A 22,304-nucleotide genomic window follows, 5' to 3' on the forward strand; every position below is an offset into this window, starting at 1 on the left:
ATTTTTCTCCTGTTTCTTGAGGTAGACTTGTGTTGCTACGAACCTTCCCCTTAGCACTGCTTTTACTGAATCCCATAGGTTTTGGGTTGTTGTGTTTTCATTTTCTTTCGTTTGTGTGCATATTTTGATTTCTTTTTTGATTTCTTCTGTGATTTGTTGGTTATTCAGAAGTGTGTTGTTTAGCCTCCATGTGTTTGTATTTTTAATTGTTTTTTTTTTTTTTTTCCTGTAGTTGACATCTAATCTTACTGCATTGTGATCAGAAAAGATACTTGAGATGATTTCATTTTTTTGAATTTACTAAGGCTAGATTTATGGCCAAAGATGTGATCTATCCTGGAGAAGTTTCTGTGTGCACTTTAGAAAAAGGTGAAATTCATTGTTTTAGGATGAAATGTCCTATAGACATCAATTAGGTCTAACTGGTCCATTGTATAATTTAAAGTTTGCATTTGCTTGCTAATTTTCTGTTTAGTTGATTTATCTGTAGGTGTTAGTGGAGTATTTAAGTCTCTCACTATTATTGTGTTACTGTTAATTTCCCCTTTCATATTTGTTAGCATTTGCCTTACATATACTGGTGATTCTATGTTGGGTGCATATATAGTTATAATTGTTATATCTTCTTCTTGGATTGATCCTTTGATCATTATGTAGTATCCTTTGTCTCTTTTCATGGCCGTTTATTTCAAAGTCTATTTTATCTGATATGAGTATTGCTACTCCTGCTTTCTTTTGGTCTCCATTTGCATGAAATATCTTTTTCCAGGCTTCTCTTTCAGTCTGTATGGGTTCCCTAGGTTTGAGGTGGGTCTTTTGTAGACAGCATATATAGGGGTCTTATTTTTGTATCCATTCAGCCAGTCTTTGTCTTTTGGTTGAGGCATTCAGCTCATTTACATTTAAGGTAATTATTGATAAGTATGATCCCATTGCCATTTACTTTGTTGTTTTGGGTTTGAGTTTATAAACCTTTTCTGTGTTTCCTGTCTAGAGAAGATGCTTTAGCATTTGTTGAAGAGCTGGTTTTGTGGTGCTGAATTCTCTGAGCTTTTGCTTGTTTGTAAAGCTTTTAATTTCTCCTTTGTATTTGAATGAGATCCTTGCTGAGTACAGTAATCTGGGTTGTAGGTTTTCCTCTTTCATCACTTTAACTATGTCCTGCCATTCCTTTCTGGCTTGAAGAGTTTCTATTGAAAGAGCAGCTGTTATCCTAATGGGGATTCCCTTGTGGATTATTTGTTGTTTTTCCTTTGCTGCTTTTAATATTTGTTCTTTGTGTTTGATCTTTGTTAATTTGATTATTATGTGTCTTGGGGTGTTTCATCTTGGCTTCATCCTGTTTGGGACTCTCTAGGATTCTTGGATTTGGGTAGCTATTTCCTTCCCCATTTTAGGGAGGTTTTCAATTATTATCTCCTCAAGTATTTTCTCATGGCCTTTCTTTTTGTCTTCTTCTTCTGGGACTCCTATGATTCGAATGTTGGGGCATTTAACATTGTCCCAGAGATCTCTGAGGTTGTCCTCATTTCTTTTAATTCTTTTTTCTTCTCTGCTTCATTTACCTCCAACATTCTATCTTCCACATCACTTATCCTATCTTCTGCCTCAGTTATTCTACTGTTGGTTCCCTCCAGAGTGCTTTTGATCTCAGTTATTGCATTATTCATTATATATTGACTCTTTTTTATTTATTCTAGGTCCTTGTTAAATTTTTCTTGCATCTTCTCAATCCTTGTCTCCAGAGTATTTATGTGTAACTCCATTTTCTTTTCAAAATTTTGGATCATTTTCACTATCATTATTCTGAATTCTTTCTCAGGTAGACTCCCTATCTCCTCCTCTTTTGTTTGGTTTAGTGGGCATTTATCATGTTCCTTTACCTGATAAATACTCTGCCTTTTCATCTTGTTTAGGTTGCTGTGTTTGAGGTGGCCTTTCTGTATGCTGGAAGTCTATGGTTCCTCTTTATTGTGGAGGTTCTTCCCTGTGGGTGGGGTTGGACTAGTGGCTTGTCAAGGTTTCCTGGTTAGGGAAGCTTGCATCGGTGTTCTGGTGGGTGGAGCTGGATCTTTTCTCTCTGGTGTGCAATGAAGTGTCCAGTAGTGTTTTGAGGTTCTATGGGTTTGGTGTGACTTTTGGGTGCCTGTATTTTTGTGCTCAGGGTTACATTCCTGCGTTGATGGAAAATTAGCTTGGTATGATTTGCTCTGAAACTTGTTGGCTCTTGGGTGGAGCTTGGTTTCTGTGTAGGTATGGAGACTTTTGGATGACCTCTTATCAATTAATGTTCGCTGGAGTCTGGAGTTTTCTGGTGTTCTCAAGTTTTGGATTTAAGCCTCCTGCCTCTGGCTTTCAGTATTATTCTTACAGTAGCCTCAAGACTTCTCCATCCATACAGCACCAATGATAAAATATCTAGGTTAATGGTGAAAAGATTCTCCACAGTGAGGGACACCCAGAGAGGTTCACAGAATTACATGAAGAAGTGAAGAGGGAGGAGGGAGATAGAGGTGACCAGGAGGAGAAGAGGGGGAATCAAAAGGGGAGAGAGCAATCAAGCCAGTAATCAATTCCCTATTTGCTCTCCACAGTCTGAAACACTCAGAAAGGTTCACGGAGTTCCAGAGAGAAGAGAAGAGGGAGGAAGGAGATAGAGGTGACCAGGAGAAGAGGAGGTGGACTCAAAAGGAGAGAGACCAGTCTAGCCAGTGACCAGTTCCCTAAGTATTCTCCACAGCCTGGAACACCCAAAGAGATTCACAGAGGAGTTAAGTAGAGAAGAGAAGGGGGAGGGAGGAGATAGAGGTGACCTGGGGAAGAAAAAGGAGAGTCAAAAAGGGAGACAGCAATCAAGCCAGTAATCACACTCCTAAGTAAAAATGGGTACTGAAGACTGGATTCTTTAAGGTACAGAATTGATAACAAATACCAAAAAGCATAGAAATCTATAGTAGAGGTTAGACTCTCAAAAATACAATATTCAAAAAACAAAACAGAATCACAAAACTTTTTTAAAAATATAAATTTGCTTTAAAACTAGGGTCTTTTTATCCCAAGGTAATAGGTTTTAAGAATGAAAATTAAAGGAGTAATAAAGAACTTAAAAATCAAAAAATGATAATAGTAAAATATATCTAGGAATTTATCTGGAGCTGTTGAGGGCAGTGTGGGGTCAATTCAGTTTCAGATAGTTCCTTGTTCCAGCTTATACTTCTTCTCAAAGTCTATAGGTCCCTTCCAATGTAACTAGTGCTAACTACAGAGTTTTAACCTGTTGCACCTGTCACTTCCAAAGCCGTTCCCTCCTCTTTGTTTATTTCGGCTTCCTCTGTTTGCAAGTCTCTTCAGTATCTAACTTCCACCCTAACACAAGGGGGCGAAGGTGGTCATTAATTTAGGCTCACTTGTTCAATTGTGCTGCAGGGAGGGAGGAACACTGCAAACAAATATCACTGGCATGTCTGGGCCACACTGGGTTTGCCCCCACTCATGGTGTGTGTGCTTTCCCGGTCTACATTGCTTAGGCTCCAGGTTGCTCTGCCGGGGAACTGTCTAAGGCGGGCCCTGGGTTGCATGTACTTCCCAGGTCTAAACCATTCAGGTTCAAGTTCTTGGGTACTCCAAAAAGGAAGAGACTCAGTTGGGCCTGCGTTTTGTGTCCTTTCCAGGTCCGAGCAGTTCAGGCGACCAGGTGCTTGGCAAGCTCACTCTCCCCAGGTGGGGCGGTGCGTTTTATCACCTCCCTGTCCCAGTCGCTCAGTTTCCTGTGTGTGCAGCAGGAGCACCATCTCAGGTGTGCAGTGTGTCTCCTTTGGGGACCTGATCCCTGGCCACGACCCTCCTGGTGGATGCCAATCATCCAGGATCCCAGGAAGACTTGGTTAGCAACTGGGAGCCTGCTCGCAGTTTGGTAGGGGATTCCACCTCTGGGGCCAAGTTTGCCCCTTGCCTGCTGGCTCTGGCTGTCTCCTGCCTGCCTTCCTGCCTCTGGCAGGGGATGGGCCGGTCCACAGCCCACTAGCTTTCCTTTGGTATTCGCTCAGTCCTTTGTTCTGTGAGAGGCCCTGGCAGTGCCTTAGTTTAGAGCTTTTCACAGGAAAGCTTCTTTCCCCCCTTTCTCTGGCTATCCCAGGTTTAGGTTGCTATCTCACATTAGCTCCCTCAGATTGCCCTCAGGGCATTCAGGCCCGGTCCTTACCCTAAGCAATGCAGCCCCCACTTGCTGGTGGCGGGTGCAAGTGTCTGGGCTACTTCTCCGTTGGGAGTTGCAGTTAGGCATGTAATCTGTGGGTTTTATTTATTTTTTCCCTCCTGGTTATGTTGCCCTCTGAGATTCCAAAACTCCCCACAGACCCGCGGGTGAGAGGGTTTCCTGGTGTTTGAAAACTTCCCTCTTTTATGACTGCCTCCCAGGGACGGGTCTCCACCCCTAACTCTTTTGTCTCTCTTTTTATCTTTTATCTTTTGTCCTACCTCCTTTTGAAGACAATGGGATGCCTGTCTGGGTGTCTGGTGTCCTCCACCAGCGTTCAGAAATTGTTGTGTGGTATTTGCTCAACGTTCAAATGATCTTTTGACGAATTTGTGGGGGAGAAAGTGGTCTCCCCATCTTATTCCTCTGCCATCTTAGGACCACCCCTAGTTATATAATTTAAACTGTATTGTATCCTTCAAAACCTAGTATATCTATCCTTTAATTCACCCATTTATTTAAGTGATGTTTATTGAGGGCTTCATTAGCTGTCTATATTGATGTGGTGTAATTAGCTTTTAGAAGCCTGGAGCCATCTCAAAATTTTTGATCAAGGAACACTTTAAACTCTTTAAAAATTATTGAAGACCCTGAGAGATTTTGTTTATATTATTTTACTTTAGCAGGAATTAAAACTAAAAAAAAATGAAAATATTTTTTATTAATTAATTTAAAAATAGCATTAAGCCTATTAGATACTAACATAAATGAAATGTTATGAAAAAAAGTATAATCAAAAACATATTTACAAGAGTGGTACTGATTTAGATTTTTGAAAATCTTTTTTTAAAATCTGGTTTTAACAGAAGATATTTGGATTCTCATGTGTATTTCTGTATATCAACCAATGCCATTTCACATATTATGTAGCCTCTGGAAAACTCCTCTCACAAAAGAGAATGAGTGAAAAAGAGAATTAATGTCAGTATTCTCATGCAAATTGTTTTGACCTGACAGACCTCTTGAAAAGAATCCCCTGACCACTCTGAGCATGTCTGAGCTAGTGCGTAAGATGTTGTCTACCTGTTGTGAACTGTGTTTGCTGAGGTTTCCTCTCCTTGCCCTGACCACGCTGACTTTAGAATTTAAAAAGGAGCTAGATGTAGGAGTAGGGAAGCATCACTTTTGAAAGTAAAGGGACCAATGAGGAGGTCACGGGCCTCTTTCATCTTTGGGCATTTCTGTGGTCCATTGGAAGTGGCATTAAAAAATGCCTGAATGGGGGAGGGGAGGAAATGAGATGTAGAGCTGGGATCAAGAGGTTCTAAGGGGCGCTCATCACTCATTATTTTTTGGTATACGTGTAAGAGATGGGCTTTACAAAATTTGTTTTCTTGTAGATTTTCTCTTATTCCTAAATCCCAGCCAGCAAATTAGAGCCTACGCTGTGCTTAATAACATCAGTTGCTGAGAATCAAAGGAGACCCTTTTTCTCCCCTCCCTCCCTTCCTTCCTTCCTTTCTAAAGTTATTGGCTCTAAGGGCACTGCAGTTCAGAGCCAAGAAGTACAGTTTAAAAAGTCTAAAGATAAAGAGCTTCACTATTGCATATATCTAAGCCATGTCTATTCAGTCATACTCCTTTCTTCTTTACCATGTGTCAAATTAGTATATGTGTACACATCTATACACAAATTATTTTATTCTATTCGTTTGTGTAGATCAATTTCGGCTATTTTTGTACCAATTTTATGTTGTTTTAATTAATATAGATTTATGATATATCTTGATATTTGCCAGATGAAGAAACCCATTGTAATTTTTTCTTAAATAGTTTTGTCTATTTTAGCACATTACTAAATATAAGCCCCATGAAAGCAGTGATACTGTTTATCAGCTTGATTGCTGCACCCCTAGAAGCTTTAATAAAAGTGACACAGTGTAAGCACTCAATAAATATTTGTTAAATAAAGGAATGCACTAATTTTAGAATTAGTTTTTCAGTGTGTGTGCAGCATCTTACTGGGCTTGTTAATAGGACTGCACTGAATTTGTGGATTGACTTTGCATCTTTAAATCTTCCCATCAATGGATATGGCTCCATTTATGCAGTGATTTCTTTGTGTCCTTCAGTAAACTGACGTAATATTCTACAGAAGGATCTTGTCTATTTTTGCTGTATTTTTGTAAGGTGCTCGGGTGTTTTTGTTATTGCTGTAAATGGATATTTTTATATAACTGCTCTATTGAGCTATAATTCACAGAACATAAAGTTCAGACTTTCAAAGTGTGCAATTTAGTGGTTTTTACTAAATTCACAGAGTTGTGCAACTATCACCACTGTCTAATTTCAGAACATTTTTATCACCCCTAAAGATACCCTGCATTAGCCATCAGCAGCTGCTCTATTTCTCCCCGTTCTCAGCTGCTCACAAATACTAATCTACTTTCTATCTCTATGGATTTGCCTGTTCTGAACACTTTATATAAATGGAATCATACAATATGTTGTTTTTTGTGATTAGCTTATTTTGCTTAGTGTAATGTTTTCAAGGTTCAACCATATTGTAGCATGTATCAATATTTCACTCATTTTTATGACTAAATAATATTCTAATATGTTGATAAACTCTTTTTGTTTATCCATTCACAAGTTGATTGAAATTTGGACTGATACCACTTTTTAGGTGTTATGAAAGTAACATGTGTTCATTTCCTTTGGATATATGCCTAGAAATGAATTATTGCTGGATTTCATTTTGGTGAGGATTTTTGCATCTATATTCATAAGGAATATTGGCCGATAGTATTTTTTTCTTGTGATATCATTGTCTGGTTTTGATATTAAGATAATACTAGTCTCAAAAAAAATACAATACTAGTCTCATATAATGCACTGAAAAATATTTCCTTCTCATTTTTTGGATGAGTTTATAAACGATTGGAATAAATTCTTAATGTTTCATTGACTTCACCAGGGAAATTATCTGGTCCCAGGCTATTCTTTATGGGAAGTTTGTTCTTGTTATAGGTATATTCAGATATTCTATTTCTTAAGTGGGTTTTGATAGCTTATGAATTTCTGGGAATTTGTCCATTTTATCTAGGCTGTCTAATTTGTTGGCATACAGTTGTTCATATAATTCTATTAAGATCTTTTAAAATTTCTGTGAGGTCGCTGGTAATATCTTCTCTTTAATTCCCGATTGTGGTAGTTTGTGTTCTCTCTCCTTTTCTCTGGGCTTCCTGGTGGCTCAGATGGTAAAAAAAATTGTCTGAAGTGCAGGAGACCTGGGTTCAAATCCCTGGGACAGGAAGATCCCCTGCAGAAGGGAATGGCAACCCCCTCCAGTATTCTTACCTGGAAAAATCTATGGACAGAGGAGCCTGGCAAGCTACAGTCCAAGGGATCGCAAAGAGTCGGACACGACTGAGTGACTTTCACATCCTTTGGCAGTTTGTGTCCTCTCTTTTTCCCTTGGTCAGTCGAGCATCAAGTTTCATTAACTGTGTTGATTGTTTTAAATAACTAACTTTAGGTTTTGTTAATTTTTCTATTGTTTTTCATTATCCATATCATTTGCTTCTCCTCCACTCCCTTTTTTTTTTTTTTTCATTTTGTTTATTTAGATTTAGCTTGCTCTTTTTCTACATTTTTTTAAGGTGGAATCTTAGGTTACCAACTTGAGAACTTTCTTTTTTTAAAATATACCCATTTACATATTTCTCTCTTGATTTTATGTATTCCTTAAGTTTTGGCATGTGTTTTCATTTCCTTTAAAGTAGTTTCTAATTTTCATTATGATTTTTTCTTTGATACATTGGTTATTATTTAGGAGTGTGTTAATAGTCACATATTTGTGAATTTTCCAAATTTCCTTTTGTAAGTGATTTCTAATTAATTTCTTTACACAGAAATATACATTGTTTGATCAATCCTTTTAAATTTTCTGATGTTTACTTAATGGCCTAATATATCGACTGTCCTAAAGAATGTCCTTGTTGAGAAGAATGTGGATTTTTATAGACTGGAATGTTCCTTGGATGTCTGTTCTATTTGGTTTGTAGTATTGTTAAAGTCTTCTTTTTCCATGTTGATCTTATGCCTAGTTGTTTTATCTGTTGTTGGAGATGAAGTTCTAAGGTTTCTAACTATTATGTATATTTCTCCCTTCAAATCTGTCAGTTTTTGCTCCATGTATTTTGGGGATTTGTTATCCAGAATGTGTACAATTTATAATCATTATGTCTTCCTGATGGATTGAACTTTTATCACTATAACATGTACATCTTTTCTCTTGTAACAACTTTGGTCTTAAGTCAACTTAGTTGATATTAATGTACCATGTTATTTTTTGGTAACTGTTTGCATGGTATCTCTTATTCCATTTTTTTACCTGTAACAACTATCTGTGTCTTTGAGTCTATAGTCTGTATCCTGTGAACACTGGATAGTCAGATCACATGTTCTTAATTCACTCTTCCAGTCTCTACCTCTTTATTGGATTATCAAGCTTCCTTCTATTTAATGTAGTTACTGGCCAGGAAGGATCTAATCTCCCATTATACTACTTATTTCCTATATGTCATTCTTTTTTCCTTTTGTCATCTCTTACTGCCTTCTATTTGTTAAATAGATATTTTCTAGTGTAACATTGTCATTCTCTTTGTTTTTCCTTCTCTAGATTTTTAAAAATGATTTTTTAGTGGCTGCCCTGAGAAAGATTGCACGTAATTTTTTACACTAAAAGTTCTAGTTCCTATTCAGTTCAGTTCAGTTCAGTGGCACAGTCATGTCCAACTCTTTGTGACGCCATGAATCACAGCACGTAAGGCCTCCCTGTGCATCACCAACTCCCAGAGTTCACTCAAACTCATGTCCTTCAAGTCGGTGATGCCATCCAGCCATGTCATCCTCTGTCGTCCCCTTCTCCTCCTGCCCCCAATCCCTCCCAGCATCAGAGTCTTTTCCAGTGAGTCAACACTTTGCATGAAGTGGCCAAAGTACTGGAGTTTCAGCTTTAGCATCATTCCTTCCAAAGAACACCCAGGACTGATCTCCTTTAGAATGGACTGGTTGGATCTCCTTGCAGTCCAAGGGACTCTCAAGAGTCTTCAACACCACAGTTCAAAAGCATCAATTATTTGGCACTCAGCTTTCTTCACAGTCCAACTCTCACATCCATACATGACCACTGGAAAAACCATAGCCTTGACTAGACGGACCTTTGTTAGCAAAGTAATGTCTCTGCTTTTGAATATGCATTCTAGGTTGGTCATAACTTTCCTTCCAAGGAGTAAGAGTCTTTTAATTTCCTGGCTGCAATCACCATCTGCAGTGATTTTGGAGCCCCAAAAAATAAAGTCTGCCACTGTTTCCACTGTTTCCCCATCTATTTGCCATGAAGTGATGTGACCAGATGTCATGATCTTCGTTTTCTGAATGTTGAGCTTTAAGCCAACTTTTTCACTCTCCTCTTTCACTTTCATCAAGAGGCTTTTTAGTTCCTCTTCACTTTGTGCCATAAGGGTGGTGTCATCTGCATATTTCAGGTTATTGATATTTCTCCTGGCTATCTTGACTCCAGCTTGTGCTTCTTCCAGCCTAGAATTTCTCATGATGTACTCTGCATATAAGTTAAATAAGCAGGGTGACAATATACAGCCTTGACGTACTCCTTTTCCTATTTGGGATCAGTCTGTTGTTCCATCCACTTAATTTGCAAAGTATGCAAAGCCCTCGTTCTAATATAGCTTAATTACCTCACCTCTCCTTAGGCTATTGTTGAGATGTATGCTAAGTTGCTTCAGTCGTGTCTGACTCTTTGTGACCATATAGACTGTAGCCCACCAAGCTCCTCTGCCCATGGAATTCTCCAGGCAAAAATAGTGGAGTGGGTTGCCATGCACTCCTTCAGGGGATCTACCTGATCCAGAGATTGAACCCAAGTCTTTTGTGTCTCCTGCATTGCCAGGTGGGTTCTTTACCACTAGCACAAGTGTTGACATATATATGTGTGTGTATATATACACACACATATACACATATACGCATACATGTGTGCTCAGTCACTCAGTCATGTCCGACTCTTCGCAATCCCATGGACTGTAGCCCACCAGGCTCCTCTGTTCATGGGATTTTTCAGGTAAAACTACTCGAGTGTGTTGCCATTTCCTACATATATATATATATATATATATATATATATATATATATAATATCTTTATACAACTTTATACAAGTCCATAAATACAATTTTTGGTTCTGTTACATGGTTGTATTTTAAGTCAAATTGTTGCTGTTCAGTCATTCAGTATGTCTGACTCTTTGCAACCCCATGGAATGCAGCATGCCAGGCTTTCCTATCCTTCATCATCTCCTGCTGCTGCTGCTGCTGCTAAGTCGCTTCAGTCGTGTCCGGTGACCCCATAGACGGCAGCCCAACAGGCTCCCCCATCCCTAGGATTCTCCAGGCAAGAACACTGGAGTGGGTTGCCATTTCCTTCTCCAATGCATGAAAGTGAAAAGTGAAAGTGAAGTCACTCAGTCGTGTCTGACTCTTCGTGACCTCATGGACTGCAGCCTACCAGGCTCCTCTGTCCATGGGTTTTCCAGGACTGGAGTGGGGGTGCCATTGTCTTCTCTGCATCATCATCTCCTAGAGTTTGCTCAAACTCATGTCCATTGAGTCAGTGATGCCATCTATCCTCTGTCATCCCCTTTTTCTCCTGCCTTCATTTTTTCCTAGCAACAGGGTCTTTTCCAATGAATCAGCTCTTTGCATTAGGTGGACAATATATTGGAGCTTCAGCTTCAGCATCAGTCCTTCCAGTGAATGTTCAGCATTGATTTCCTTTAGGATTAACTGGTTTGACCTCCTTGCTATCCAAGGGACTCACAAGAGTCTTCTCCAACACCACAGTTCAATTGCACCAATTCTTTGATCCTCAGCCTTTTTTATTGTCCAGCTCTCATGTCTGTATATGACTACTGGAAAAACCATAGCTTTGACTATATGAACCATTGCAGGCAAAGTAATGGCTCTGCTTTTTAATATGCTGTCCAGATGTGTCATTGCTTTTCTTCCAAGGAGCAAGTGTCTTTTAATTTCATGGCTGCAGTAACCATCCACAGTGATTATGGAGCCCAAGAAAATAAAATTTGGCACTGTTTCCACCGTTTCCCCATCTATCTGCCATGAAGTGACAGGACCAGATGCCATGATCTTCATTTTTTGAATGTTGAGTTTTAACCCAGCTTTTTCACTCTCCTCTTTCACCTTCATCAAGAGGCTCTTTAATCCCTTCTCACTTTCTGCTGTAAAGATGGTGTCATTTGCATATCTGAGGTTATTTATATTTCTCCCCGCAATCTTGATTCCAGCTTGTGCTTCATCCAGCCCAGCATTTCACATGGTGTACTCTCCATATAAGTTAAATAAGCAGGGTGACAATATACAGCCTTGACATATTCCTTTCTTTCCCAATTTTGAACCAGTCCATCGTTCCATGTCCGGTTCTAACTGTTGCTTCTTGTCCTGCGTATAGTTTCACAGGAGGCAGGTAAGGTGGCCTGGTATTCCCACCTCTTTAAGAATATTCCACAGTTTGCTGTGATCTACACAGACAAAGGCTTCTGCATAGTCAATGAAGCAGAAGTAGATGTTTGTTTGGAATTCTCTCGCTTCATCAATGATCCAATGGCTGTTGGCAATTTGATCTCTGGTTCCTCTGCCTTTTCTAAATCCAACTTGTACATCTGGAAGTTCTTAGTTCATGTATACTTGAAGCCTAGCTTCAAGGATTTTGAGCATCACTTTACTAGCATGTGAGGTGAGTGCAATTGTGTGGTAGGTAGCTTGAGCATTCTTTGGCATTGCCCGTCTTTGTGATTGGAATGAATACTGACCTATTCCAGGCCTGTGGCCATTGCTGAGTTTTCCAAATTTGCTGTCATATTGAGTGCAGCACTTTAACAACATCATCTTTTAGCATTTGATATAGCTCAGCTGGCATTTCATCATCTCCACTAGTTTTGTTTGTAGTTATGCTTCTTAAGGCCCACTTGACTTCACACTCCAGAATGTCTGGCTCTAGATGACTGATCACACCATCGTGGTTATCCAGGTCATTAAGATCTTTTTTGTATAGTTATTTTGTATATTCTTGCCACCTCTTCTTAGTATATTCTTCTTCTGTTAGATCCATACCATTTCTGTCCTTTATTGTGCCTATGTTTGTGTGAAATGTTCCCTTGAAAATGAAGTTGCTCAGTCATGTCTGACTCTTTGCAACCCTTTGGACTTTAGCCTACCAGGCTCCTCCATCCATGGAATTTTCCAGGTGAGAGTAATGGAATGGATTGCCATTTTCTTCTCCTGGGGATCTTCCCAACCCAGGCATCAAACCTGGGTCTCCTGCATTTCAGGCAGACACTTTACCATCTGAGTCACCAGGGAAGCCTGGGTATCTCTAATTTTCTTGAGGGGATCTCTAGTCTTTCCTGTTCTATTGTTTTCCTCTATTTCTCTGAATCATAAACTTAAAAAGTCTTTCTTATCTCTCCTTGCTATTCTCTGGAACTCTGAATTCACATGGGTATATATTTCCTTTTCTCCTTTGCCTTGCATTTCTCTTCTTTTTTCAGCTATTTGTAAGGCCTCTTTATACAACCAGTTTGCCTTCTTGCATTTCTTTTTCTTGGGGATGATTTTTTTTAATTTATTTATTTTTTATTGAAGGATAACTGCTTTACAGAATTTTGCTGTTTTCTGTCAAACCTCAACATGAATCAGCCATAGGTATACATATATTCCCTCCCTTTTGAAACTCCCTCCCATCTCCACCATCTCCCTCCCCATTCCACCCCTCTAGGTTGATACAGAGCCCCTGTTTCAGTGTCCTGAACCATACAGCAAATTCCTATTGGCTATCTATTTAATGTAAGTTTCTATGTTACTCTTTCTGTACATCTCATCCTCTCCTCCCCTCTCCCCATGTCCATATGTTAATTCTCTATGTCTTGGGGATGATTTTGACCATCACCTCCTGTACAGTGTTACAAACCTTTGTCCATAGTTCTTCAGGCACTCTGTTTTACAGATGTAATCCCTTGAGTCTATTTGTCACTTCCAGTGTATAATCACATGGGATTTGTTTTAGACTATACCTGTATGGCCTAGTGGTTTTCCCTACTTTCTTCAATTTAAGTCTAAATTTTGCAATAAGGATTTCATTATCTGAGCCACAGTTAGTCCCTGGTCTTGTTTTTACTGACTGTATCTCCATCTAGAGTTTCTCCATCTTTGGCTACAAAGAATATAGTCAGCCTGATTTTGGTATTGACCATCTGGTGATGTTCGCGTGTAGAGTTGTCTCTTGTGTTGTTGGAAGAGGGTGTTTGCTATGACCAGTGCATTTTCTTGGCAAAACTCTGTTAGCCTTTGCCCTGCTTCATTTTGTACTCCAGGGCCAAACTTGCCTGTTACTTCAGGTATCTCTTAACTTCCTACTTTTACATTCCAGTCCCTTATAATGAAAGGACATTTTTTTTTTTTTTTGGTGTTAGTTCTAGAAGGTCTTGTAGGTCTTCATAGAACCATTCAACTTCAGCTTCTTTGGCATTAGTGGTTGAGGCATAGACTTGGATTACTGTGATAAACATTCAGAGATAAACATGTCTGAAATGACATACTAAAGTCCCCTATGATGAAAAGGACATCTTTTTTTGTCGTTGTTAGTTGTAAAAGGTCTTGTAGGTCTCCATAGAACCATTCAACTTTAGCTTCTTTCACATTAGTGGTTGAGGCATAGACTTGGATTACTGTGATATTGAATGGTTTTTCTTGGAAACAAACAGAGATCATTCTGTCATTTTTGAGATTGCACCCAAGTACTGCATTTCAGACTCTTTTGTTGACTCTGTGGACTACTCTATTTCTTCTAAGGGATTCTTGCCCACAATAGTAGATATAATGGTCATCTGAATGAAATTCTCCCATTTCTGTCCATTTTAGTTTACTGATTCCTAAAATGTTGTTGCTCACTCTTGCCATCTCCTGTTTGACCACTTCCAATTTACCTTGATTCATGGACCTAACATTCCAGATTTCTATGCAATATTGTTCTTTAGAGCATCAAACTTTACTTTCACCACCAGACACATCCACAACTTTTTGTTTATTCTGCTTTGACTCAGTCAAATGCATCAAATAGGAGCAGAAAAGAGGTGTGAACAAAATATATCCATCTTGTCTTTTATCCTTACTATGTGTGTACATTTTTGTCTTTTTCCTGGATTTAGTTGAAATGCTCAAATCTTTTGTCAATATTTATGCTGTTTGGTGCCTACTTATGATAGGTGCTTAAAGTTAAAAGAATTTCTTTTTTAGTCTTAGTTTGGTAAGAGTGTTTCTGATTAATTGGATGTTGGATTTATATTTAATGTTTTGTGTTTTTCATCTTTTGAAGTAATCCTATGAATTTAATGATTTAATTTGTTAATATGATCAATTATTCTGATAGATTATTTAGCATTTAATCATCCTAGCACTCCTGGTCTAAACTCAACTTGGACATGCTGAGTTTCTTCAAACTGTGGATTCCTTTTGTTAAGATTTTATTTAGAATATTTGCTCTTATCTGTCAGCAATGTTGGTGTTTAATTTTGTGTTTTTCACTGCCTGTTTCTGGTTTGATACAAAGTTTTTGAAGCTAGTGGTTTCATGATTTGAGTTTGGAAGATTCTCCTCTTTTTTTAAATTAAACTTGAAAGAATCTGCATATTTTCTTTTTTTTTCTTTTTATTTATTTTATTTTTTAACTTTACAATATTGTACTGGTTTTGCCATATATCAACATGAATCCACCACAGGTATACACGTGTTCCCCATCCTGAACCCTCCTCCCTCCTCCCTCCCCATACCGTCCCTCTGGGTCGTCCCAGTGCACCAGCCCCAAGCATCCAGTATCGTGCATCGAACCTGGACTGGCGACTCATTTCATATATATTATACATGTTTCAATGCCATTCTCCCATAAATGTTTGGTCTCATGTCTTTCTCTTCAACAGGAGTAGAAGGTGTATTGTGATTAAATTTTTGTTTTTGACTGTTGGCCTGTTTATTTTTCTGATTATTCTCAGGCCAAGGTTAATTTATATTCTATTAAAATTATGTATTTAGACTATGTTTTAAAAAAATTATTGATCTAAAGTTTTTCCTGCAATTATCTTAGTTTTAAAATTTTTATTTGTATCCCTAGTTATATATATATATGTCTTTATTTTATTTGTGGTTTTACTTAGGTAGTTCTTTTATCATTTGCTCCTTATTATATACACCTAAACTTTTATTTTCAAGACCTAATTTATTTTTCTTATTTTTATTATAGTTGATTTATAGTATTACATTAGTATCAAGTGTGTACAAAGTAGTAATTCAGTATGTGAATCACTGTATTGATTTATCTTCAATACTCATATATTATCCTCTTATTTCACTCCTGTTTGTCTTCTTGTTCTGTTATTGAAGACATTCCATCAAATTTCTCTTGCCACTCTCATATTTAATTTTTTATTTCAGCTAATATATTTTTAATTCTGAAATCTGTTTTTGCTTCTCAGAACATACCTTTTATACAACACTGCTTTTGTTTCTCTGATAAAGTATTTTGTTGTGTCCTTCTGAAAATGTTCATTAAGTATCTTTGGAAAGATCTTAATATATTCCCTGCACTGTATCTGATTCTTATTCTTTTGTTGTCTGTTTATTGTGCCGATGTCTCTTTCCATGTTAGTGGTTTTACTCAAATACTTGGTGATCCTTTCAGTCAATTATAACTATGATTGAAATTTGTTTTTGTTGTTGTTGTTCAGTCACTAAGTCATGTCTGACTCTTTGCAACCCCATGGATCCCTGTCCTTCACTGTCTCCCAGAAAGTGAAAGTGAAAGTTCCTCAGTCGTGTCTGACCTTTGCGACCCCACGGACTGTACAGTCTGTGGAATTCTCCAGGCCAGAATAATGGAGTGGTTAGTCGTTCCCTTCTCTAGTGAATCTTCCCAACCCAGGGATGGAACTGACGTCTCCTGCATTGCACGTGGATTCTTTACTAGCTGAGCCACAAGGGAAGCCCAAGAATGTTAGAGTGAGTAGCCTATCCCTTCTCCAGATCTTCCTGACTCAGGAATCCAACCGGGTCTATCTTCCAGAGTTTGCTCAAATTCATGTCCATTAAGTTGGTGCTACTCTTTAACCATCTCATCCTCCGCTGCCTCCTTTTCCTTTTGCCTTCACTCTTTCCCAGCATCAGGGTCTTTTCCAGTGAGTTGGCTCTTCATGTCAGGTGGCCAAAGTATTGAATTGACATTGTATGCTTGACATACTAATAAGCTTTTTAGAAACCTTGTAGTATGTATGTGTGGTGGGATGAGATAGATTGGGTGGTGGGCTTTACTAAGTAGGGTGATAAAGCTGGGTAATATGGTAAAGCTGGATTTATTAGGGTAAGCTTATTTTTCCAACATAGAACATTGACTTGTCCATATCTAAGTCTTTGTTCTTGAAATGCTGAGTTCCCCAAGGGAAAATCCTTCAGTTTTGAGGTGGGGAGCTCTAAGACTTATTGTCAATATCCTGTGAGGTGTGCTGATACTCTTTTACCTTTCCTTCACTTAAAAAAAAATTATTATTATAGCACACTCCGAACCCTACCTCATCTCTTTAACTCTCTCTAGGAGGCAATCCTTTAGCCTTCTGCTCAGGTGGAGGAAAGGTTCTAATTGTGTGATGTCTCTTAAAATTTTTCAAGCACCTCTATTTTGTTAGATTAATCATTCACTCTTAGGTTCACAAGTACTTACTACCCATTTTCCTGAATATGTCTGGCATTCTGATTGATAAATTGACATTTAGGTTGTTCTCTCTGCCTCAGGCATCTCCTGCGCATTCAATAATACATCAGCATTCTCCTGTGTGTTAAGTTACATAGAAATCAATAACAACTTACTAAACTGCTTTCCAGATTTCAAAATTTTGTCACAGACATTCTTTTGCACTCGTCTCCTATTTCCTTTTACTATGGAAGTGAGGCTATTCTTAAATGTAGTAGAGTTTTAGGAAAAAGTCAGAAATAATGCAATGTAAAATCTGTGTTTTGTCAGAATTCTCTCTACTCTGAACTCACATCTAACAGAATTTCTATAAATTTTATTTATTTGTTTTAAATTGTGGTTAGGATTAGCTGGTATGTTTAGCTTCATATTGAGCAGGAGAAGCGAGTTTAATTTTCTTAATTTATTTTATAAAAATGTTACTGCTTTTTTGCTCAACACTTCTAATATCTAGTTGTTTCTGCCTGTATTTATGTTTGCTTTTATTTCCCTAGTATTTGTTATTGCTAGACTCTGTGTCATTAGCCATGCCTCTTACTCCAAGTATTGCTCTTGTCTGGAAATCACCAATGCTGTTCTCCTATTGCCTACCTGGGAGCAAGAACTGTGGGGGAGGGCTCCTTCTCCTGGGCTAATACACCCTGTTACTTTGTCTTGGCATTTATCATTATCTTATTTTCCTCCACCTCTGAGTATGAAGCAACGTTTGTGCCACTCCTAAGTTTCAAGCCTAGATTTTCCTTTTGATTCCTACATACTTCTAAGATACCTTATCAATCCAATTGCATTTGTTGGAAGTCTCTTTTTCATGCCTCACAGTTGCTCAACATGGCTCATAATCTCTAGTCCACTAGAGACTATGGACTAGATAAAAAATATTCCATTTTTTAAAGCACTGGCTATATAATCCTAATTTTAAACTTTTTTCTTTCCCTTCTCATATTTGGTTTCAGGGTTGGGTTGGCAAGTGTGGAGAAGAGAAATGTTGTAGTTACTCATTTTATTTTTGTTGCTGTTCAGTTGCTAAGTTGTGCCTGACTGTGACCCCATGGACTGCAGCGCTCCAGGCTTCCCTGTCCTTCACTGTCCCTGGCGTTTGCACCAGGCTACAGTGAACATGAAAAAAACATGTTCTTCTGTATAAAAAAACAAAGTTTCTTCTGTATAATTTCCTGAAATGTTTTTCAAAGAATCAGTATTTGCTTTTATAATCAGAAAAATGCCAATTCACATACTACTATTTTAGAATAAAAGAATAAAAAAGAAAAATAAGGGACTTTCTTCTCAGATACTTCTCAGATACTCTCTTCTCAGATATTTCAACCAGTTTGGAGCATTACTCACTCATGCATGCAGCATTCCTTATGGCATCCACATCTCCAATGTTTTTCCTCAGTTTAGTGGGTCACACCAGGAATAACTCAGAGTTCTACTTTGCTTTTGGTATTTAGTCAAAACCTGCTGCTGAATTGCTACTTTGGTTTTCAATCTCTACAAAGTTGATGGCTCAAAATCATGTATGCTATATTTTGACATCTCTGAATTTGTAGGTTAACAATGATGATGCAACAGCATAGGTTATTATTATTATTATTATCTCTAGTCAGTCTAACATTAGTACTCTGAATAAAGCAAGAGTACTGTTTGTATATTTATGCATTCAAATATACATATGTTTGAATTACATTTATGTTTTCAAATGCAGTGAATCATTCTGTGAATTACACTGAAATAGCTTTATATGCTTTACATGTTAAAATTCTATTAAGTGAAGAATATATTTTATTATTAGAAAAGTAAAATGCAAGAATAAATAATGATAATTGTGAGAGTTGTTCATTTTCTGGACAAATTTAAGAGTTTTAAGTAGTTAAATAAATAGGAAAATAATGCTTCATATAAATATTGAAATTTGTTAGTTATTAGATAGTTTTAGAAAGAACATTATATACTTATAAAGCCAAAGTTTAAATGTACAAAAAAGAATAGTGGAAATTGACTATCAGAATTCTAATATTTGTAAAATTATGTGGTGTTCTTTATTTATAATACTAAATAAAAACAACTTTTAAGCATGGTATTTTTAGCTTCTTAATTCCATTTAATCCATGAATCTTATCAAATTTTACACATGAGTTACAGCATGATTTCAAATTGTGTAGGACAATATACAGTATACATTATTTTAATACCTACCTAATAAAGAATGGAGAAGGCAATGGCACCCTACTCCAGTACTCTTGCCTGGAAAAATCCCATGGATGGAGGAGCCTGGTAGGCTGAAGTCCATGGGGTCGCTAAGAGTCGGACACGACTGAACGACTTCACTTTCACTTTTTCACTTTCATGCATTGGAGAAGGAAATGGCAACCCACTCCAGTGTTCTTGCCTGGAGAATCTCAGGGGCAGGAGAGCCTGGTGGGCTGACGTCTATGGGGTCACACAGAGTCGGACACGACTGAAGTGACTTAGCAGTAGCAGTAGCAGCAGCAGCAATAAAGAATATGAAGAAAAGAAAGTGTTAGAGAAAAACGAGATGTTACTCTCAAGATATTTTGCCCCTCTACAAATCAGCTTCTTACTTGAAAAGTGAGCATCTACCGAGTACCACAAGTGTGTGTTTTAGTGACTGCTAGACAGAGTCGGACACGAATGAAGTGACTTAGCAGCAGCAGCAGCAGACCCACTCCGTACTCTTGCCTGGAAAATCCCATGGACGAAGGAGCCTAGTAGGCTGCAGTCCGTGGGGTCGCTAAGAGTCGGGCACGACTGAGCAACTTGACTTTCACTTTTCACTTTCCACTTTCATGCTTTGGAGAAGGAAATGGCAAGCCACTCCACTGTTCTTGCCTGGAGGATCCCAGGGACAGAGGAGCCTGGTGGGCTGCTGTCTATGGGGTCGCACAGAGTCCGACACGACTGAAGTGACTTAGCAGCAGCAGCAGCAGAATAATCTAGCAGCTACGATGAAGACTAAATGTCCTTTCTCTGAAGTGTCAAGTGTTTAAATATGATTACCAAATGTTTAATAATAAAATTTCAATGTTATTAAGTTTTCAAATAGCATTTTAATTTTATTTCACTATCCCAGATACACAATCTAATGATGTTAGGCTGAGGCATTGGCTTCAGTTGAATATTTTAACTTTCAATTATTGAGTATTTGGTCAAAATACATTGTAGATGCTCCTCTCTCCACTAATATTACTTAAATAAAATGAAATAGGATGGATCAAGCTAGAATGAAAACATCAGAATGCACTGCCTGTAGTAAGGGTAAGTATTATTTGTCAATGTTTCATTTGTATGTGAATACACACAGACACAGAGAAGATGTGTACGTGCATACTGGCTTATGTTACAATATGCATTTCCTATTGGGAGTCATCGTGGATCATGGTAAAGAGTTTGAATTTCACTGAATGAAGAGGGAAAGTTTTTGATGTAGAGCAAGATAGGCATTAAATTGCTAATGAAAGATAGTAATACAGAGTTTAGAAGGGTTTTTTTGTTTTTTCTAATGAGACCTGCACATTTAAGGAAGAATACAACAGTATTAGAACTTAAATAGAAGTGGGAGGAAGGTAGAAGTCCAAAAATTAATTAGTGAAATAATATAAAATGGCCTGGAAAAATTGGAAAGGTAAGAATATAGGGATAATATTAGCCAATAATAATAGGGATAATGATGTATTATATTAACTTCCTATGGTTACCACAACAATTCCACTTTGTTAATTCTACTCTAGTTGATTTTTTCAATAGCCTAATGGGAAAGATGGTTGACATTGATAACCTCCATTCTTTCAATAGCCTAATGGGAAAGATGGTTGACATTGATAACCTCCTATCATAGATAAGGAAAGATTTCCTTACTACCTTAGGAATACATAGTTGGGAAAGTTATACATAGTTGGGAAAGTTATACATAGTTGGGAAAGTTATACATAGTTGGGAAAGTTAAGGTGTGTCTTAAATTCAAGTCTCAAGATTTTGTGTTCTTCCCAACAAAGGAGACCAGTTGAGAAATGAAGGGTGGAGCCCATATGTCTGGGGAAACTAACTACAGCAATCACTTACTGTACTCATGAGCTCTCTGAAGCGCTGTACCAGGCTAAATGACTGGGATGTGTCTGGAAGGTGAATCATCCAGAAGCAGAATTCCCCTCATTATTCTCCAGGATGTCTAAGGAAAGAGAATCGACCCTGAACCAGGACTAGGGATTAAATTGATAGCATGCAGACAGAAAGGCAGAATCATAAATATCTGTGGTTTGTACACAGTACTATATTTAAAATGGATAACTGACAAGAAGCTACTGTATAGCACATGGAACTCTGCTCATTGTTATGTGGCAGCCTGGATGGGAGGGGAGTTTGGAGGAGAATGGATACATGTATGTTTATGGCTGAGTCCCTTCACTGTTTATCTGAAACTATCACAACATTGTTAATTGACTATATTCCAATACAAAAGAAAAAGTTAAAGAAAAAAAATCTCTGTAGCAGTATCCTCCTCAGATGGATGACACTGAACTCTCTGATATAATTAGAAGTTTACAGAGATTATATTGCTTTTCTTACTCCTATAATAAAGAGAATATTTGTCCCTGATTTGTCATTTACAAAGGATTTTCACACTTACTGTCTCATATGTTTGTCAGGAGAAACTGACATGTTTTGTAGATGAAACATCTACAAAATGTTATTTGTTTTATCTACATGTTTTGCAGAGAAAACTTAGGCTTAGAGAAGCTAAATAAAGATTCAAGTATATGAGGTGAATAAAAAGTAAAGCCAGGACTCAGAATGCAGTCTTTTTCTTACAGTGCTTATGTTACAATGAATACACTTTGCCCTGCTGGCCTCCAAGCACTACTTGCTACTATTTTCAGTAGCTAACTTTGCAGATACAGATTATTATTAGTAAACTTGAATGGACAGAGCAACATTTTTGAAGCTACAGTCTAAAATTGAAAAGTATTTACTGAGTGAGAGAGGCCATTAACAAACAGTGGGTAACCTTATTTTTGGGTTCTCTTGGATTCCACCATGCTGCTGCTGCTGCTGCTAAGTTGCTTCAGTCATGTCCGACTCTGTGCGACCCCATAGACGGCAGCCCACCAGGTTCCCCCATCCCTGGGATTCTCCAGGCAAGAACACTGGAGTGGGTTGCCATTTCCTTCTCCAATGCATGAAAGTGAAAAGTGAAAGTCAAG

The sequence above is a fragment of the Bos indicus x Bos taurus genome, chromosome 3 (genome assembly GCF_003369695.1).
Source record: "Bos indicus x Bos taurus breed Angus x Brahman F1 hybrid chromosome 3, Bos_hybrid_MaternalHap_v2.0, whole genome shotgun sequence".
Classification (NCBI taxonomy): Eukaryota; Metazoa; Chordata; class Mammalia; order Artiodactyla; family Bovidae; genus Bos; species Bos indicus x Bos taurus.